The following is a 19,236-nucleotide window of genomic DNA, read 5'->3' on the forward strand; positions in this document are numbered from 1 at the left end:
CTATAGGCCGAGGGAGCTGGCGTTTGTCCTCAGACAGCTTCTGGGTCACGTGGCCAGCATGACTAAGCTGCTTCTGGCGAACCAGAGCAGTGCACGGAAACACTGTTTACCTTCCTGCCGGAGTGGTACCTATTTATCTACTTGCGCTTGACGTGCTTTTGAATTGCTAGGTGGGCAGGAGCTGGGACCAAACAACAGGAGCTCACCCCATTGTGGGGATTCGAACCACGACCTTCTGATCAGCAAGCCCTAGGCTCTGTGGTTTAGACCACAGCACCACCCATGTCCCTATGACTAACTTAGGTCCATTCATTTCAGTAGGTCCCTTTAATTTATTTGGCTACAACTCCCGATATATAAAAAAGAGGTTTGGGTCATCAGTTGTAACTAAGGCATTACATATAAAATCAACATGTGGGATAAGTCTTCTCAAATGGGGATATAGCTCATAGGTCAAGAGCTCATTAGTAAGACTTGAAGCTCACCACAATTACTATGTGGTTCTTTCATTTTAATTTCAGGACTGCAATACCTCAAGGACTACCTCTTTCCATATGAACCCTTAGATCATCTTCTGAGGCCCTCCTCGTGTGGCTTTTTCATGAGAGTTCGAGGGTGGCAAAATGAGAATGGGGCTTTTCTGTAGTGGCTCCCCATTTGAGGAATACTCTCCCCAGGGAAGTTCACCAGGTGCCCTCATTATACACCTTTAGGCACCAGGCAGAAACATTCCCCTTTAACTAGGCCTTTGGCTGATTGACACCCAATGCCCTTTTAAAATGTGTTAAGGAGGGGGGATTAGTTGGTTGTTCTTGTCCTTATTTTTATTACGCATTTTGTGTTTTTATATTGTGTTTTTATGTTGTGAACCACCCCGAGACCAGCGAGTATAGGGTGGCATACAATTTTAAATCATCATCATCATCATCACCTTGATTAAAAAATGTGGTAGTTTCCCAGGTAGCATTACTTTGTGGGTCACAACCACTGCCAAATTTTCCATTCCTGTGTTGTAATAATGATCTCCGTAGCCTGTCGCTCTGTCTTTGGCTGCCTGATGCTGCAGGGGGAAATCACAAGCACTGGTAAGAAACATTTTGTTCCCACTTGCGAGGAAAGATTTGTTTGGACGTCAGTTTGGTTGGAAGCCATTCTTGTTCTGAATCCATATAAATATGAGTGGGCATATGGGAAAGAGACACATTGTTACGGGATCACGGAAGTGAATGTGTTAACTTCCAATAGGAACAGCTCTATCTTGGCTTCTTCCAAAAACCACTTCAGCTGATTAGATTGACCCAAGAATGTTTTCAAGCCAATGCTGTTTTTAGCAACTTTATCATTCTGGAGGAAAAATAAACTGATTCGACAGGGATGCTATTGCGTGGCATCTTCATATCTTAATGTCGTGATGATATATTGCAACGGTGGTGTGTTTTTTCCTCCTCTTCCCCTCAGCAAATCTAAAAGAGAGAAAAAAATGTTGTTAAATATAAGACCATTGGGATAAACAGAAGAAAGAGGTAAACTCTGGATTGGCTACCTAATTTTTTCATAAAGCAATTCAGATCTAACCAGATCTGTTGTGTCAAAGCTGCCACAGTAATGCCTTAAACTTTTGAAAGCTGTCACAGTATTGCTTCAGTAATAACTTTTCTGTAGTTTAAAATTAGTAGAGCAGGAGACTCTTAATCTCAGGGTAATGAGTTCAAGTCCCACACTGAACAAAAGGAGGCTGGACTAGATTTGTAATCTGACTCAGTATAAGGTATGTTCCTGAATCTTGAAGAACTACGTAGAAATTCAACAGCATCTCCAGTCAGAGGTTGTGACTCCTTCAGAGGCTAAGGATTCCTTCTTTCTTTCTGCATGTGGCCTTCTCAGAGGAGAGAGACTTGAGTTTGAATCTTTAAACTGGACTCCCAAATATCTTTCACTGTAACACTAAATGTCCCCCCGTATTCATCCCTGTGCGGTGACCTTTCGAAAAATATTAGTCGCATAAAAAAGAGCATAATGTCAGATGGAGAGAGGATATTTCAAATGGCAAATCCAAGGAGCCTCATGCTTCTGACGGAAACTTACCCTGGTTGACTGTGCTGAGGGGTGCAGGGAAAGATGATAATGAGGTAGACAAAGTAGCCAATTTGAATCCATAAAGCAGAAAAGAGAGAGAATAATGTGAGCAGGAAGCAGACAACTGTGTGGAGGAGGAAGCAATGTTTAATTTAAGAAAACTGTTTTCAAGCGCTATGTGGGAAGTGAAAGACAATTGAACAGAAGAGTTGGTTTTTACGATCTGTAATTGAAGAGGCGGAAGCTCACATTCTGCTCATCTCTGCCTGACTGTGGAGGGAAAGAAACTTAGCAAAACTATTTACAGCTATGAATGACTGGACAGCAGCCCATAAGCACCATCTCTGTGCAGGATTGCCAACCTTTCTTTTTACTGGCCAGCGGTCCCTGCACCTGTGCCTTTAACAGTCACTTGAGCTGCAAACATTAAGGTAAAGGTAAAGATAAAGGACCCCTGGATGGTTAAGTCCAGTCAAAGGTGACTATGGGGTTGTGGTACTCATCTCACTTTCAGGCCAAGGGAGCCGGTGTTTGTCCACAGACAGCTTTTCCAGGTCACGTGGCCAACATGACTAAATTGCTTCTGGCACAACGGGACACTGTGATGGAAACCAGAGTGCACAGAAATGTTGTTTACCTTCCCGTCACAGTGGTACCTATTTATCTACTTGCACTGGTGTGCTTTTGAACTGCTAGGTTGGCAGAAGCTGGGACAGAGCAATGGGATCTCACTCCATTGCGGGTATTCGAACCGCCTTTTGATTGGCAAGCCCAAGAGGCTCAGTGGTTTAGACCACAGTGTCACCCACGTCCCATTATCAACTGATCACGCTTTTCTCCGGGCTGTGAAAATGTCAACCTACTGATTTATACAGATGAAGGAATAAGAGAAAGATGGGCTACGTTTTCCTTACAGGTTGGTTGGCAAACGCATAACAATGGTTGGGTATTAGCACTGACTTTTTCTGTTGCAGCTACAATAAAACTGAGTCTGAGACTGGAGACAAGAGCTTGACAGAGCCATCACCTTTTGTGCTACACCTGCTCACCCCACACTCATACACCATGGGCACAGATGGCTCTGTTCTAGACTGCAACCTTCAACCAGAGGCACCGACTTCAGCCCCAGACTGTGGGTGCCCAGTGGCACGTTCACACAACATGACATCATGACATCACGTTGCCATGTGTTGTGGTAAGGCAGCGGGCAGAGGCAGAGGTGGCGTGTGGAGGCCAGGCACCCACAGTGAAAATATTGTGGGTGCCCAGGCACCCAGGGCCCCCTGAAGTTGGCCTCAACTCTTAAAAAGCAAGGTCTACCCAGTTCCATGTACCAACCAGCTCTTTCCCCTCTGTTGAGGTTCATCTGATACAAAGCTACCTTACAGCAGGATAGGCTCTCAATGGGCTCAGGCAATGAGGTGGGGGCATCTTTCCCACAACATGACCAGATTCAAAATTGGGCAGGGCTCCTGTACCTTCAATAGTTGGACAGAAGAGGGGATTTCAGCAGGACACAACTATTAAAGATACAGGAGTGTTGTCTCCTCTTCTGCCACCTACCTGAGCACCTTGATATTGTTGTTGTTGTTGATTAAATTTAGATACCACCTTTCAACCGAAGATCACTGGGCAGTGGATATACTTCTAGATAAACTTGTGTAAAAATGGGTTGGAAAGAAGAAGCTGGAAAATCTCATGACTTCTCAGCTGTATAGCCCTAGACAACTTTTCCGATTCTGTCAACTTTTTTGCAATGCAAAAATTACACCCAGTACTCAAGCCGGAGGCAATGTTGGCAGCTTTGATTTAAAGAAGGTCATGGATTGTACCAGTAACTGGCTCCCCAGTGAGCAAACTTAGGATAGAGCTAGACAGTGTGGCATCTTGGATAGAGTGTTGAACTTCAGTTAGTTAAACTTGGATTTGATTCCCAACTCACTCATAAATCTTAGGGGATGATCTTGGGCCAGTATCATCTCTTAGCTGGCCTATCTCACCAGTATTGTGAAGATTAAATGGGGAACACTGCCCAGAACTTGTAGGAAGAATGGTTTAATAAAAATGTAAACTAAAAAAAAAGGCATGAAACATAGCCGTACCACCATAATTCCCCCCCCTTTCTCTATGTGATGTTTAAGTTACAGATAGGTAGCCGTGTTGGTCTGCCATAGTCAAAACAAAAATAAAAAAATTCCTTCCAGTAGCACCTTAAAGACCAACTAAGTTAGTTCTTGGTATGAGCTTTCGTGTGCATGCACACTTCTTCAGATACACTGAAACAGAAGTCACCAGACCCTTCTATATAGTGAGAAGGTGGGGAGGGGTATTACTCAGAAGGGTGGTGGGATTGGGTCACCACCCTTCTGAGTAATACCCCTCCCCACCTTCTCACTATATAGAAGGGTCTGGTGACTTCTGTTTCAGTGTATCTGAAGAAGTGTGCATGCACACGAAAGCTCATACCAAGAACTAACTTAGTTGGTCTTTAAGGTGCTACTGGAAGGAATTTTTTATATTTTTGTTTTGTCTATGTGATGTGACATTAAAATGCTATAATCTTCCTTCTCCTGCTAGCCAGTTATGCAAAGCAACAACATGGCCAGCGCAGTGACATCATCTCATATGTGTTATAAAGGGACCCCTGACCATTAGGTTCAGTCGCGGACGACTCTGGGGTTGCGGCGCTCATCTCACTTTATTGGCCGAGGGAGCTGGCGTACAGCTTCCGGGTCATGTGGCCAGCATGACTAAGCTGCTTCTGGCGAACCAGAGCAGCGCACAGAAATGCCGTTTACCTTCCCGCCGGAGCGGTACCTATTTATCTACTTGCACTTTGACGTGCTTTCAAACTGATAGGTTGGCAGGAGCAGGGACCGAGCAAAGGGAGCTCACCGACCTTCTGATCAGCAAGTACTAGGCTCTGTGATTTAACCCACAGCGCCACCTGGGTCCCTTATATGTGTTATAAGTAGACCCTATAAGGAATGGATGGAGCAAGAAAGATGGAGCCGTGACTGCTGTTTTTCTTGGGTTGCAAGAGCTTTTGCTATGCATGCAGTAGGTGCCAGGTTCAATTCTTGGTGTCTCTGGGTTGGGTTAAGAAAAAGTCCTGTCTGAAACCTTTCTGCTGCCACTCTGTGTGGGCAATATTGAGCTAAATGGATTGAATAAAAGCCAGCTTCCTGTGTTCCTGTAATGTCCATTTCTGCTTTGTGATTTTGGAACCTCCACAGAACAAAAGGTTGCTGCTGACTAGACTGTGGAGAAACTCCCCCCTCCCACTCCACAATTCCTAAAGATAATCTCTCACCTAGTCATGAAGGCCACAAACCTGCCCTTTTGTATTATATTGCTCACTGTCTAATTCCCCTGGGGAAAGGTTCTTGAAAGAGATTCTTTCCGACAGTTTCCTTTTTGAATAGTAAGGAGAAAATCTTTTGCCAACTGGTTGATAGGGATAAATATGCTACATATAAGTTTCCTAGGTTTTCTCTAGCAGCCCAGCAGCTCAGACAAAAAAACTAACAAATAAAATAGGGTGCAGTGGTCTGCAAATCATCTATGTTTGGAGGTCACTAGCTTTTTTAGGCCCGTAAACATGTTTGGATTTTTGGGTAACAACCCTTCTGGTCATTAAAGGTAAAGGTAAAGGTACCCCTGCCCGTATGGGCCAGTCTTGACAGACTCTGGGGTTGTGCGCCCATCTCACTTAAGAGGCCAGGGGCCAGCGCTGTCCGGAGACACTTCCGGGTCACGTGGCCAGCGTGACATCGCTGCTCTGACCAGAGCCAGAGCCAGAGCCAGAGCCGCACACGGAAACGCCGTTTACCTTCCCGCTGGTAAGCGGTCCCTATTTATCTACTTGCACCCGAAGGTGCTTTCGAACTGCTAGGTTGGCAGGCGCTGGGACCGAGCAGCGGGAGCGCACCCCGCCGCAGGGATTCGAACCGCCGACCTTTCGATCGGCAAGCCCTAGGCGCTGAGGCTTTAACCCACAGTGCCACCTGCGTCCCTCTGGTCATTACTTCCCCCCAAAGTGCAGTGGTACCTCGGGTTAAGAACTTAATTCGTTCTGGAGGTCTGTTCTTAACCTGAAACTGTTCTTAACCTGAGGTACCACTTTAACTAATGGGACCTCCCACTGCTGCCGTGCTGCCGGAGTACGATTTCTGTTCTCAGCCTGAAGCAAAGTTCTTAACCCGAGGTACTATTTCTGGGTTGGCGGAGTCTGTAACCTGAAGCGTCTGTAACCCAAAGCGTCTGTAACCCGAGGTACCACTGGAATGTGATCATCTCATGACCAACAGGCAGTGTGTGTGTGTGTTCAGAGGCTTTGTGGACACTCAGGAAAAACCTCAAGAGCACCACTGCACCTATGTTGGCAGCCCCAATCTATTTTAAAATGTATCTCTCAACTTGATTGTTTGCAGTTTCATAATTATCCTTGGTTTTTCACAGATACGTGTGACTAAAGTACTATCCTTTTGTTATGTGGGAAAAAGGAAGTACAAGGTGGAGCTGGTTGGGGAGCATATCTGGTAAATGCTACAGTATGAGTGCTTTACTCCGATCTGAGATCAAGGAAGTAGATTGCCTGCTTTTTGCTTGTCCTCCCCCCCCCCTTAACAGTAGCTTGTTGATGGAGTCTGGTAGGGGGTCTGGAGGCAATTAACTATCTTGCTTTTGCTTGCTGTTGAAATGGCAATTTATAAGAGAAGAAAATTTAAAGCCAGTGGAACAATGTCCCCAAATGAGGATTTCTTATTTTTCATTGGGAATGATGGAAAGTCTCATTCAGAGCTTGGTGAATTTTAACATGTTTATTCAGGGTTAAGATTAGGGATGGAGAAATTGACCTGTTTCCTTATCTGTGCCATTAAACCAGTTTTTAGCCATAGTCCTATTCCACCATGCTTCTGCATTCATCTGAGAACTTCAAAAAACAAAACCTCCCCAAACACATATTTAAAATATGTGCATTTCCTTGTGGGAGGTGGGCTTAAACCTGAATTTCTCCCCCCAAAACACATATTTGCATGCATACTTTGAGAGGTTTAAACCTCTGAGAACTGCGCCTCAAGATTTGGAGAAGAGTGGAAACTTTTGGTAAGTTCTGAAAATCAGCTTCAATCTGAAAGGTGAAGATCAGGTAATTCCATTCAGGAATTTGCATTCCACCCCTAAGCATCCCTTGTTGAAATTAAAAGCAAGGTGATCAGATGCAAAAGACGACAGGGCACTTGCTCCTTTCAAAACTGGATAGGGCAGGACAATTCCACAAGTATAATGTGTTATACATGTGGATTGCCCTCCCATCAGATGTTAAGGAAATGAACAACTATCTGAGTGGAAAAATAGGAACCTGAGAGAACTGAAATTAGCAGTTCCTTCTATCTCTAGTGCTGTTCACACCAAATTTAGAATGGGGAAACCTTCGACCTCCAGATGCTGAACTACACATCCCATCATCCTTGATCATAGGCCATAGTGGCTGGGGCTGAAGGCAGCTGGTGGCCAACAACATGTGGAGGACCCTGACCTCTTCATTCCTTCCAAAACTGAAGCACCTAGCTAGATGAAAAGGTCTTTGCCTTAGATGTTCATTTGATATGGTTATTAAACCCATCTTCAGTTATTTTTGTCCTGAAAGACCTACGTTGGCTCCCAGTACGTTTCTGAGCACAATTCAAAGTGTTGGTGCTGACCGTTAAAGCTCTAAACAGCCTCAATCCTGTATACCTGAAGGAGCATCTCCACTGCCATCGTTCAGTCCGGACACTGAGGTCCAGCGCTGAGGGCCTTCTGGCGGTTCCCTCACTCCGAGAAGCCAAGTTACAAGAAACCAGGCAGAGGGCCTTCTCGATAGTGGCGCCCGCATGGTGGAACGCCCTCCCATCAGATGTCAAAGAAATAAACAACTATCTCACATTTAGAAGACATCTGAAGGCAGCCCTGTTTAGGGAAGTTTTTAATGTTTGATGTTTTATTCTGTTTTTTATCTGTTGGGAGCCGCCCAGAGCCGCTGGGGAAACCCAGCCAGATGGGCAGGGTATAAATAAATAAATAAATAATAATAATTAAAATCAGAGTATTTTTAGCTGCTTTAATGCTATTTTTTAATCATGTGGACACACACAGAAAAGGCAATGTATATATTATTATTAGTAATAATAATAATAAAAATAATAATAAACACTTTTTTGCATATTTCTCTTTTCCAGAACGGCTCATTTTGCAACATCGAATGACTTAGTTTGCATCCTGGTCTCATTCTGCAATTCATTAACCACCTTGTGAACAAGAAAAGCCTGCCCTATATAAGGAAGCTCACGTATATAGACTGTCTCAGTACAATTCTTTCCCCTCCTGGCTCCTGGTGCTTTTATCTTCTTCTTCTTTTGCTCATTGGCTAGGATGTGGAATTGACTTTTTTTTTTTTTTTTTGCTTCTCATGTCTAAGCTGCTGCCAGAGTGTGATAACTTCATTACATCTTACAGCACTTTTTCACACATGCTTCACTGCAGGCTCAAGAATTTCCCACATTAAAATTGCACTGAAGCATTACCCAGAGTGCAGGAAACAGCCACACTGCTTGCTGGTGGAAAGTATGAAAAATATCATTCCCCTCATGACCTTTACTATCTTTACAAAAGAAGGAGGGATCACTGGTTATGGCTACCCAACAGAGTCCTGTAAAAGAACAGAAGTAATTCAGTTCCTGCCTCATCCTGAATAAAAACCAACTCCCTGAAAGCAGACCCTCCAAGCAAGGTAGGTAAAAATCAATGATTTAAATAAAAAATTCTTTTAAAAGTCAGATTTTTTATTTATTTAAATCTGTTTTTTTAAAATTTAAATTGGATTTTTAAAATAAAATTATTTTGTAGGGAAAATCTTTCTAAAGATAGTTTTCTATTTAAGTTACATTATAGTCCGAAGGCTATTCATCAGGAAATAAGGATCTGTTTTAAGTTTTTCATGTGTGCTAAAACTCAGTCTAAGGTGTGTTTTTTTTATATTAAAAAAAATCGTTTAACCACATCAGTTAACAAACATGGATACATGTGCTATAATGTTATTGCTTTAGTTAAATAAATTGTTTAACTTGTTATTAAGGAAATGATTATTTTTCTCCTTCCAATAAAGTACAGCAGAAAAGTTGTGCAAATATAAACAGTTATTTATTAAACCTCACAATAATTCCGTAATTATCTGTCAATGTATTTCTAATAGTATAACCAAATCAGTATTTTTTCATCTAACTGTAAAAACTACTCTGAAAATTTATTATTCCATAAATGAAACCTTCATCTGGTTGTAAATATTAAGATTATACCAGCAAGAATGTGTCTTTCTGTAAAAAAATGATTTAAATCAAGCTTTAATGACTAGTGATTTAAATCAAGTCTTACTGACTAGTGATTTAGATTGTGATTTAAATCGATTTGATTTTAATAAAATCCACCCTGCCTCCAAGTGTCTCCATTTTCCAGGGACAGTCCCAGATTTACAGAAGCCAGTCCTGTTTCTGATTTGACCCCAGAATGTCCCACTTTTCCTTAGGAAGTCCCTATTTTCATTAGAGAAATGTTGGAGGGTATGGAGTTATGTTTCTTCGGACGCCTGCTTCTTGGGAGAAAAGCAATGACAAACCTAGACAGCATCTTAAAAAGTAGAGACATCACCTTGCCAACAAAGGTCCGTATAGTAAAAGCTATGGTTTTCCCAGTAGTGGACCATAAAGAAGGCTGATCACCGAAGAATTGATGCTTTTGAATTATGGTGCTGGAGGAGACTCTTGAGAGTCCCATGGAGTGCAAGAAGATCAGACCTCTCCATTCTTAAGGAAATCAGCCCTGAGTGCTCACTGGAAGGACAGATCCTGAAGCTGAGGCTCCAATACTTTGGCCACCTCATGAGAAGAGAAGACTCCCTGGAAAAGACCCTGATGTTGGGAAAGATGGAGGGCACAAGGAGAAGGGGACAACAGAGGACAAGATGGTTGGACAGTGTTCTCGAAGCTACCAGCATGAGTTTGACCAAACTGCGGGAGGCAGTGGAAGACAGGAGTGCCAGGCGTTCTCTGGTCCATGGGGTCACGAAGAGTCGGACACGATTAAACGACTAAACAACAACAACAACATGGAGTTATGTGACTCCTGAACCAAGGAAATACGTAACTATACAACCTTTAGAAGACATCTGAAGGCAGCCCTGTATAGGGATGTTTTTAAATGTTTAATGGATGGCATATAAATAATAAAATTATTATTTCTATTAGTATGGAACATGGCGTCTGTATTTCTATCGGAGAAATGTTGGAGGTTATTTGAAAGTAAGAACTAACTTTTCAAAGGAAGCAAGCAGTTTGCTCTAAGTGATGTTGGAGTGGAGTGTTTCACTGAGTCTATGAACATTATATTTCAATTTGTGACTCCTACCCTGCCCACAACACTCTAACCACTACATAACACTGTCTCTCAGATTTCAAGTCTGAGACTTTTACAACCCATTTACTGAACTCCTACTGAAGGAATATTATCTATGCCATAATTCCTCTCCGTATTTCACAAGTGGTTACTTTGAAGTAATATCAAATTGCGTGTGGCACAATTCTCCCCCCCCCCTTTCCACATCTTTTAAAAGAGTCGTGTAATGCAGTGAGCTTCCCCTTCATAGTACTCTCAGGCGCAAGATGCATAATTCATCGAAAAAGGACAGTGGAAGTGGCCCTCTGGTGCTGTAAAGTCTGTTTGATTACATGCCTTCCAACTGCTCAAAGATGTACAAACCCTTCTCCCCTTATTGTTAAATCTAAGATGTTCCAAATGCTTTCCCTTATGGCTTGATCCACAGCATTGGTTAAAGGAAAGGAGCCATGACCTATATTCATTCCAAAGGAAATTCCAGTCACTGAGGAAACAGCCACCAAACGTTGGGAAGGTGTACAAGGAAATAGGACAATGCAGATGGACTGTACCAGAATTCCCGAACTAAGGTGGTCACTGATGCCCTAAAAAGAGGATAAAATAGGACAAAAAACGATAGTGAATTTGCATAATATTTGCATGCAGCAATTGATATTCATAGACACACATTTAGAAATACAGTGGACAGTCGGGTTGCGAACGTGATCCGTGTGGGATGCACGTTCGCAACCCGCAGTATTCACAACCCGCGTCTGCGCACCTGTGGGTTGCGATTCGGCGCTTCTGTGCATGCACAAAGTGAGATTTAGCGCTTCTGCGCATGCGCAACAGCTGAAACCCAGTACTTCTGTAACCCAAAAAAACGCAACCTGAAGCACCTGTAACCCGAGGTATGACTGTAATTACTATAAACAGTGAAAAACAATACATCTCACCCTACTTGGGAAACCGTCAACAGGCGACTTGTGTCACATCCACACCATAGTTTTAAAGAACTTGTATACAATTTTAGCAGTCATGGCACCTCCCAAGGAATCTTGGGAACTAAGTGTGCTAAGAGCTGTAGCCCTGTGAGGAGTCTCACAACAACTCTCAATATCCTTAACAAACTACAGTTCCCAGAATCCTTTGGCAGAAGCCATGACCATTAAAGTGGTATAAGATTGCTTTAAATGTATGGTGTGGATGTGCTTAACTGCTGATGGCCAACTTCAAGGCCCCTTGTGCAGTGATGGCTTTTTACTGAATGATTATTTGCGGTCCGCATATTTGCAAATCTGCTGTCTAAAGCAGCACCCACATGCTCTGTCTTTTTCGATTCTGTGTAAGAAACCAATCTTTCCCTGGTGTGACAAGTTCTTAGGTAAGGTGAAGGTAAAGGACCCCTGGACAGTTAAGTCCAGTCAAAGACGACTATGGCATTGCGGTGCTCATCTCGCTTTCAGGCCAAGGGAGCCAGCATTTGTCCACAGACAGCTTTCTGGGTCATGTGGTCAGCATGGCTAAACCACTTCTGACACCGTGATGGAAGCCACGGTACACGGAAATGCTGTTTACCTTCCCGTCGGAGTGGTACCTATTTATCTACTTGTACTGGTATACTTTTGAACTGCTAGGTTGGCAGGACCTGGGACAGAGCAACGGATGCTCACCCCGTCACGCGGATTCAAACCGCCAACCTTCCGATTGCCAAGCCCAAGAGGCTCAGTGGTTTAGATCACAGCGTCACCTGCGTCCCATATTAGGTATAAGGCTCCACACAAAAGTTTCCATTCTTCTTAGTAGTGTACACTGTTAGGAGTTCAGCCTACACTCGAGTAGGACCCTGGCAGAGACACATGCCTGACTGGCATGTTCTCTCCCTCCTGATCAATTGTTTGGGAGCTTCAAAAGCTTTCTTCTGCCCGAACATCACAGCAACCGATGCCAACCGACACCGGCACACTTAGGGATCCGCAGAGTTTGCGCAGTTGCGTAACAGGCCTCAGCAACTCAGCATTTTGGCTAATCTCCTTTTTTACATATAAACACACACGGAGCACTGCAACATGGCTCCCTGTCTCTCTAGCATCAGACAGCAAAGAAAAAAAAACACAGGACAATAGTCCCACTTCATGGAACACAGTAACACAAACATCCTGTTTCCTTCACTTCCCACTCTGTGGTGGCAAAACACATACAGTCATGTGAAAGACAACAATCCAATTACTGCAATCATGGAGCAGGAATTCTAACACATTGTGGGCACATATGTTGTTTCAGACATATACCTGCTGCCCCTTCTTAGAGTTCTTCCTCTTTGGACTGGACAGCTCTTCAGACAGAGGACAACTTCAGAGAGAGGTCTGTCCTCCACAAAGCAGGACACACAGCCATCCTGAGCTGAGTGGGTAAGTGCTGGTTACTGCTCACCTGTGTGTGCCCAGATGCATTCTCTATGCTGTTTCCAGACCCGTTTTAGTTTTTTATAAATTTACAATATGTTCGCACTGAATTCCACGAAAACTTCTTGAGATGGCTTTAAGCAGCAGTTTGGAAACACCACCACACACACAACAAATCTTTAAGCAGTCCAGCCCCCCAATAATAAATAAATATTAGAAACAGCATAAAATGAATATTCATCTTCCAAAAGTTTGGGAGAGTAATTTTATTTTATTTTTTACTTGCTTACATAGGGAAACATGATAAGCAGATGAATGGGCTGCCTCTCACCAGCAGTCATTTTGTGTGTGTGCCATTGCCATTTCCCCTCCGAAAATGACATAGTGTGTGTGTGGGGGGGGGGGGGAAGCAGATGGTGGCTGCTGGCAGGAGAGTTTGGCAATTCAAAAGTTTGGGTCAGCCTTACTTAAAACCAGCTCCTTGAATTGGGGCTCGCAACCAGTAAAGTTGTTTTAAACCTCCTGGTACAATTTATTTGTGGTGTACTATTCCAATTGATCACCAGGGAGCTACATAGTGGACCAGCTGGAGTTGCGTAGCTGTCTTACAAGATTTGAAGTTATGCAGGCCATTATTATATAAGGCGTCTTCCAGGATTAATTTAAAGAGGGGAGCCAGGTGTGTAGTGTAAAGTCTCTTTCAATATGCAGCATTATCTTGTGTTAAGTAGTCAGTCACCTTGTATTGTCCTTGAATATCTGACCAAGTAATGAGTCAGTAAGAAGGTCGCCTTTTAAATTTCTGCGAGTGTATGTCTTTGCTTCAAACAAAGCAAACAGCCACTTTTTCATAGTTGCTGCTGGAGATTTCAATCAGTAGGCTGGGCACAATTCTCTTTTTTTTATTCTGAGTATTAAAAGGTGAAATGTCCTTAACCCTAGCTGCATTACCTAAATGCATCAAATCCATCTTCTGGCCACTCTTTTCTGAGAGTTTCATAGGTACATTTTAATGGCACAACTGGATTCCCAAACTGCCCATTCCATATTTGTAAAACCTTTCTGGGCTTTTTCAGACGCAGGTAATGCAGCCTTAGCTGATAGCAGAGTCCATCTTTTGCCATCGAATGAAGTAGAGATTTAGAAGACTAGGAAACAGAACTGGGCTACAATTCTGTACACATTTAATGGGAAGTAAACACCATTAAGAGGGTAAGAATAGCCTGTTGGATCAGCCCAAATGCCCATCTAGTCCAGCAGTCTATTCCAATTTAATAAAGCTAACACGGGGAGGCACCTCTGCTCTGGAGAACCAAGCTGCCTCCCCCCCCTCAAAAAACAACAACCAAAAACACCTTACCTCTCTAGGAAGCTGTCTCCGTAACTTAACCCTTAGAAGGCCAAGCAGCGTAAATAGATAACCATCTGGGAATTTAAGCTTAAAATATGTTTTTAGTGCTGTACCCGACTCAGATCTTTTGATAAAGGGCAGTATAGAAATCAAATCAAATAAATAAACAAACAAACAAACAAACCACAACATTGGTAGGTATGCAGGCTACACAAGCAATTAACACTGAGCTCCTTGGAGTGAATAGGCAGAGTATAAATTGAATAAACAACAACAACATAGACAATTTAATATGGGCAGAACTCTTTCCCACAACACCAGGTATGAGAATATTCATTCACCTGGGTTTCTTATGTAATAAATGAAGATTTATGATGCAGTGGTGAAGAGCTCTGTGAGAAAGCTTTGCTTTTGATGTCTTGATGAGAAGCCACTGGGCAATTTTCACATGACATCAGTGTAACAGTCACAGGCCTGATGAGGAAAAGTGCCTTTTGTCTGCTGCTCATGATGCTAATTAAAATCTGATATCCTATTTTGAACTGACCTCGCAGACACAAATCTCAAACAATAGGAGAAAAGATGAATGATTTGATATCCCTGGCGGAGAAATGTACAGCTTCTGATGTAGACTAACCCTGCGAGAAGAACCCTTCTTCTTCTCACAGCTGGTACTTTGTGAAAGCTGAACTAATTATAAAGGAAAGCTAGAGCTTTGAGATTGGAGGCAGGGATCCTTATAGCTTTTGGCTAGTCTCAGCGTTTCCATGCAATTCCGATAACCAATTAATCATACTGACAGGTAGGCTTCCAATGATTTAAGTAGCTGCAAAAATCTCACCCCCATCTGATAGCAAATATCTCAGGTTGGGCCAACACAGACAGGAGAAGGAAGCAGAAGAATGGGCTGCACCATTTCTGACCACTGGCGTGGAGAGAGATACCGTTTTTTTTTGTTTGTTTTTTAAAGTACCCTCATATTTAAAAAGTCCTTGCATGCAACTAGAAATCTAGCACACAAGGGAGATGTTCTCTATCCCACTCCTCTTTTTGGTTGGGAAAATTTCCTATCTGCAAGGAGTTGTGATCATAGTCAAGTATTTGAAAATGTGGCCTCCTCTCAAAGTGGTATAGTCCATTTTGTCACCTCATTCTACCCCAAGCACATCTCAGGTAATTACTCTTGCTCTTCATTTTAAGATTTGGAAAGCCTGATCATGCACACATTTATTTTGGGCAGTCTGTTGTGTAAGACTTGGTGATGGTGGAGGTCATGATGCTCTTTAAAGAAAAGAAACTACAGGTTCACTGTCCCTGACCTAGAACTTACCGTATGTTGGTTTGTACATCACCTTTGAGGCCTCATTAGAACAGGAAACATCATTCTCAGGGCCAGGAATCTGTCAGAGGATAGGGGATGAGTGACAGGCAGGCTAGAACCCAGAATTACTCATTGTAGTAATTATGTGCTGAGATCTAGCCCGGTAAGTAACAATCATGCTATCACACTGTTGACACTGGGTGAACGTTAATAATATTTATTTCAAACAAATTCATGGAGGTTTGGTAAAATGATTAGGTTTCTTCTTTTTTAATTCTTGAGATATGATGATTACAGTACATATTAATGGAAAATGTTGCTTGCAGGTAATTATCGCATTCAGGCAGGCGAGGTAATGAATATGTGTAATTATCTTATCGGCTCCTGTTCAAGATGTACTTCAGAAAATGGTCCTTCTGGGTCAGAGAAGGCCCCATGCCCTGTGGTTAAAAAAGTAATTTGTGAATGTCTTGTAAAAACTTAGAGCTTGTGTGCACATTATGTTTTAGTGCCTTCACATTTAGGTTAGAACAGTGGTTCTTAAAATTTTTATTGCATTGAGGACCATCCTTCTGGTTTGCTTGTGGATTACCATGTTTTCTTCTTTTATGGCCAGAAAACAGGAAAACACATTTACGGCTATCCAGTTTTTGTGTGTGTGTTTTTTTAAATCAACAATTGTGTTGTCTGTGACAAAGAAGGGTCTTCAAAATTTCTGGTACAACTACCTAAGCTGCTCAGAAGACAAGGCATTTTCATTTTATCTTGACAACTAGCATGCCCATGGAGACTTATTATTTCTCTGCTGGGAATATGTTGGTTGAGCTACAATGCCCATGCTGGGTTGAGATATTTTTCTGACTATCATTGCTTAAATTGTGGTTTTTATTGTAACTGAATGGGATTTTAAACCACGCATAGGCAAACTCGGCCCTCCAGATGTTTTGGGACTACAACTCCCATCATCCCTGACCACTGGTCCTGTTAGCTAGGGATGATGGGAGTTGTAGTCCCAAAACATCTGGAGGGCCTAGTTTGCCTATGCCTGTTTTAAACCATCCAGAGAGCTGTGTTCTAGGCAGGGGTGCCAACTTGAATAAAATATTGAGGGGGCCCAGGGAAGCCCCGCCCTGCAGAATCAATCACAAGACGTGGCACATGCACACCAATTGAATGGCAATACTCATAAACTTGGAGGGGGGGACTTGGCCCTCTCAAATATTTTATAGGGGGGGGGGGGACCTCAGCCCCTAGGAGTTGGCTCCTATGGAATGTGCTAGCTGGGGCTGGTGTGTTTTGTCTTACAGAAACTTCTGGTGGGTACCAGATTGCCCAAAGTCAATGTAACTAGTTAGGACTGGGGACACAATGCTAGCCTAGATGGACTTTTCATCCACTATCGAAAAGGATATTGCAGAGTTGGAAAAGGTTCAGGAAAGGACAACCAACATGATCAAGAGGGTGGAACAACTCAGCTATGAAGAAAGGTGGCAGCATTTGGGACTCCTAGGGGCTGAGGTCCCTTCACCCCCCCCCAATAAAATATTTGAGGGGGCAGCTTCAAATGGTGCCATTCAAATGATGTGTGTGTACTGCATATTGTGATCGATTATGTGGGGAAGGGTTTACCTGGTCCCCCCAATATTCAAGTTAGCACCCTTGGCACAGTCAATGGGCTGATGGGAGTCCACCAACATCTGGATTATACCAGGTCTCTGGAACCTGGGTTACACACCTACAAGCAGACCAGGAAAGCAAATAGGCATCCGTCCTGCTGCCTCTAGAGTACGGTAGACTCAGAGGTTTTTGCTGTCAGTAGAGACTATTCCGCCAGTCTAACACAAGAACAGGTCCTAACATGGCTACTCTTCTGTAATATTCCAGAAGGAATTTAATAATGCGTGTGATATAGTTTCACAGTTAGAAAAGTTCAGTCCTCTGTCAAGAAAAGAAGCCGTGTACGGGATTCAGAAAGGAAAGGATGAAACAGAAAGCAGAGCACATTGTCCTCCTCAGTTCGTGTAAGGTGAAAGATGAAAATATATTAATACAGACAGGGAGTGTATCGCAGATAAGGACAGAGTGGGCTTTCAAGCAACAAGTAGAGCGAGTCATGGATATGAGAGCACTGCCAGAAAAGCACTGTGGCTGCAAGGCTTAATTAGGGGATATACCTGATCATCTACGTGCTGCTTTGGTTTCTTCTGTCCTACAAGAGAATGGCAGAATGGGGGAGGGAGGGAGGGGGGAGGGAGAAGGCATAGAGCACCCTCCCACACCTGAGTTGATTAGAGGAGCAGGCTAACTACACCGAAGGAAGCAATTCACTGCAAAGGAAAGACTCCCTGCTGCTAGAGACTTACTTCTCTCAGAAAATCTCACTCCACTTCCTCAAGCTTATGTGAAATAGCAAAGCTGGTATAATGGAGAGGGCATCAAATGTGACTTGGCTGCGATGCCTCGGACAACCCAAGGCTGATTCTACTTTATAAGGCTCAGGATAAAATAGAATATCCTCATTTAGGCACCCCAAGCTCTTTGGAAGAAGGAATGCAATACAACATAAATGAGAACGTACAGCTGGGCGCATGAGTCTCATCCCATTTATAAAAGATAAAGGTAAAGGGACCCCTGACCATTAGGTCCAGTCGTGACCGACTCTGGGGTTGCTGCGCTCATCTCACTTTATTGGCCGAGGGAGCCGGCTGACAGCTTCCGGGTCATGTGGCCAGCATGACAAACCTGCTTCTGGCGAACCAGAGCAGTGCCCGGAAATGCCGTTTACCTTCCCACAGGAGCGGTACCTATTTATCTACTTGCACTTTGATATGCTTTCGAACTGCTAGGTTGGCAGGAGCAGGGACCGAGCAACGGGAGCTCACCCCGTCACGGGGATTCGAACCGCCGACCTTCTGATCGGCAAGTCCTAGGCTCTGTGGTTTAACCCACAGCGCCACCCGCATCCCATTTATAGTGATAGCCAAAAAGCAAGTCTCTTGCAAGAACTGGGATTTCATGCACACTCTCTCCAGATTTTAAAATAATGGTTTTTGTTTACTTAATTACTTTATTTTAAAGCATTTATATGCTCAGTGCCATTTTTCTAGGGAAAGAGGTGCCGGAACTCACCATGAACACCTCCCTTGTTCTCTTGTAATGACAATGACTCTCACCTGAGAGGTGCCGGAACTGAGTTCTGGTGAGTTCTTGCTGAAAAAAAAATTCTGTATACAGTAATACCTCTGCGAACGTCCGCCTTGTCTAGCGAATGTGCATGGCAAACCTGGAAGTACCAGAATGGGTTACTTCCGGGTTTGCCACTCGCACATGTGCAGAAGCGCAAACCACTCCGCGCACATGCGCAGACGTGGCATTTTCCCCTGCGTCCCTTTTGGCTAGTGGCCGGGGCTCCGGAACAGATCCTGTCCGCAAAACGAGGTATGACTGTATACCGCTTACTATTTCAAAAATCTCAAAGTGACATGTAGCCTAAAAAGAAACTTGTTAAAGCTCAGAACATACCTACGCTTTTCTCTCTCATTTTCTCTCGCACAATCTCCCCTTCCTTCTCCCCCCCAACAAATCTCTCTAAAACTTCAAATGCGAAAACATTTGTGAAAATCACTCATCTCCTATTTCCCCACCTACTGTTAAGAAGCAGAAATACAGAG

At 43.4% G+C, this 19,236-nt stretch overlaps 1 long non-coding RNA gene across 1 annotated transcript in view; it reads right to left on the reverse strand.

Moving 5' to 3' along the window:
• Nucleotides 1–1,431: 1,431 nt before the first annotated feature.
• LOC307218966 overlaps nucleotides 1,432–19,236 on the reverse strand; it is a 176,842-nt gene continuing 159,037 nt past the window's right edge. The window contains exon 5 of the long non-coding RNA XR_013840200.1: nucleotides 1,432–1,463. This is a non-coding gene — a long non-coding RNA (uncharacterized lncRNA). The remainder of the gene's footprint in view (nucleotides 1,464–19,236) is intronic.

This window comes from Podarcis cretensis (assembly GCF_951804945.1).
Source record: "Podarcis cretensis genome assembly, chromosome: 6".
Lineage (NCBI taxonomy): Eukaryota > Metazoa > Chordata > Lepidosauria > Squamata > Lacertidae > Podarcis > Podarcis cretensis.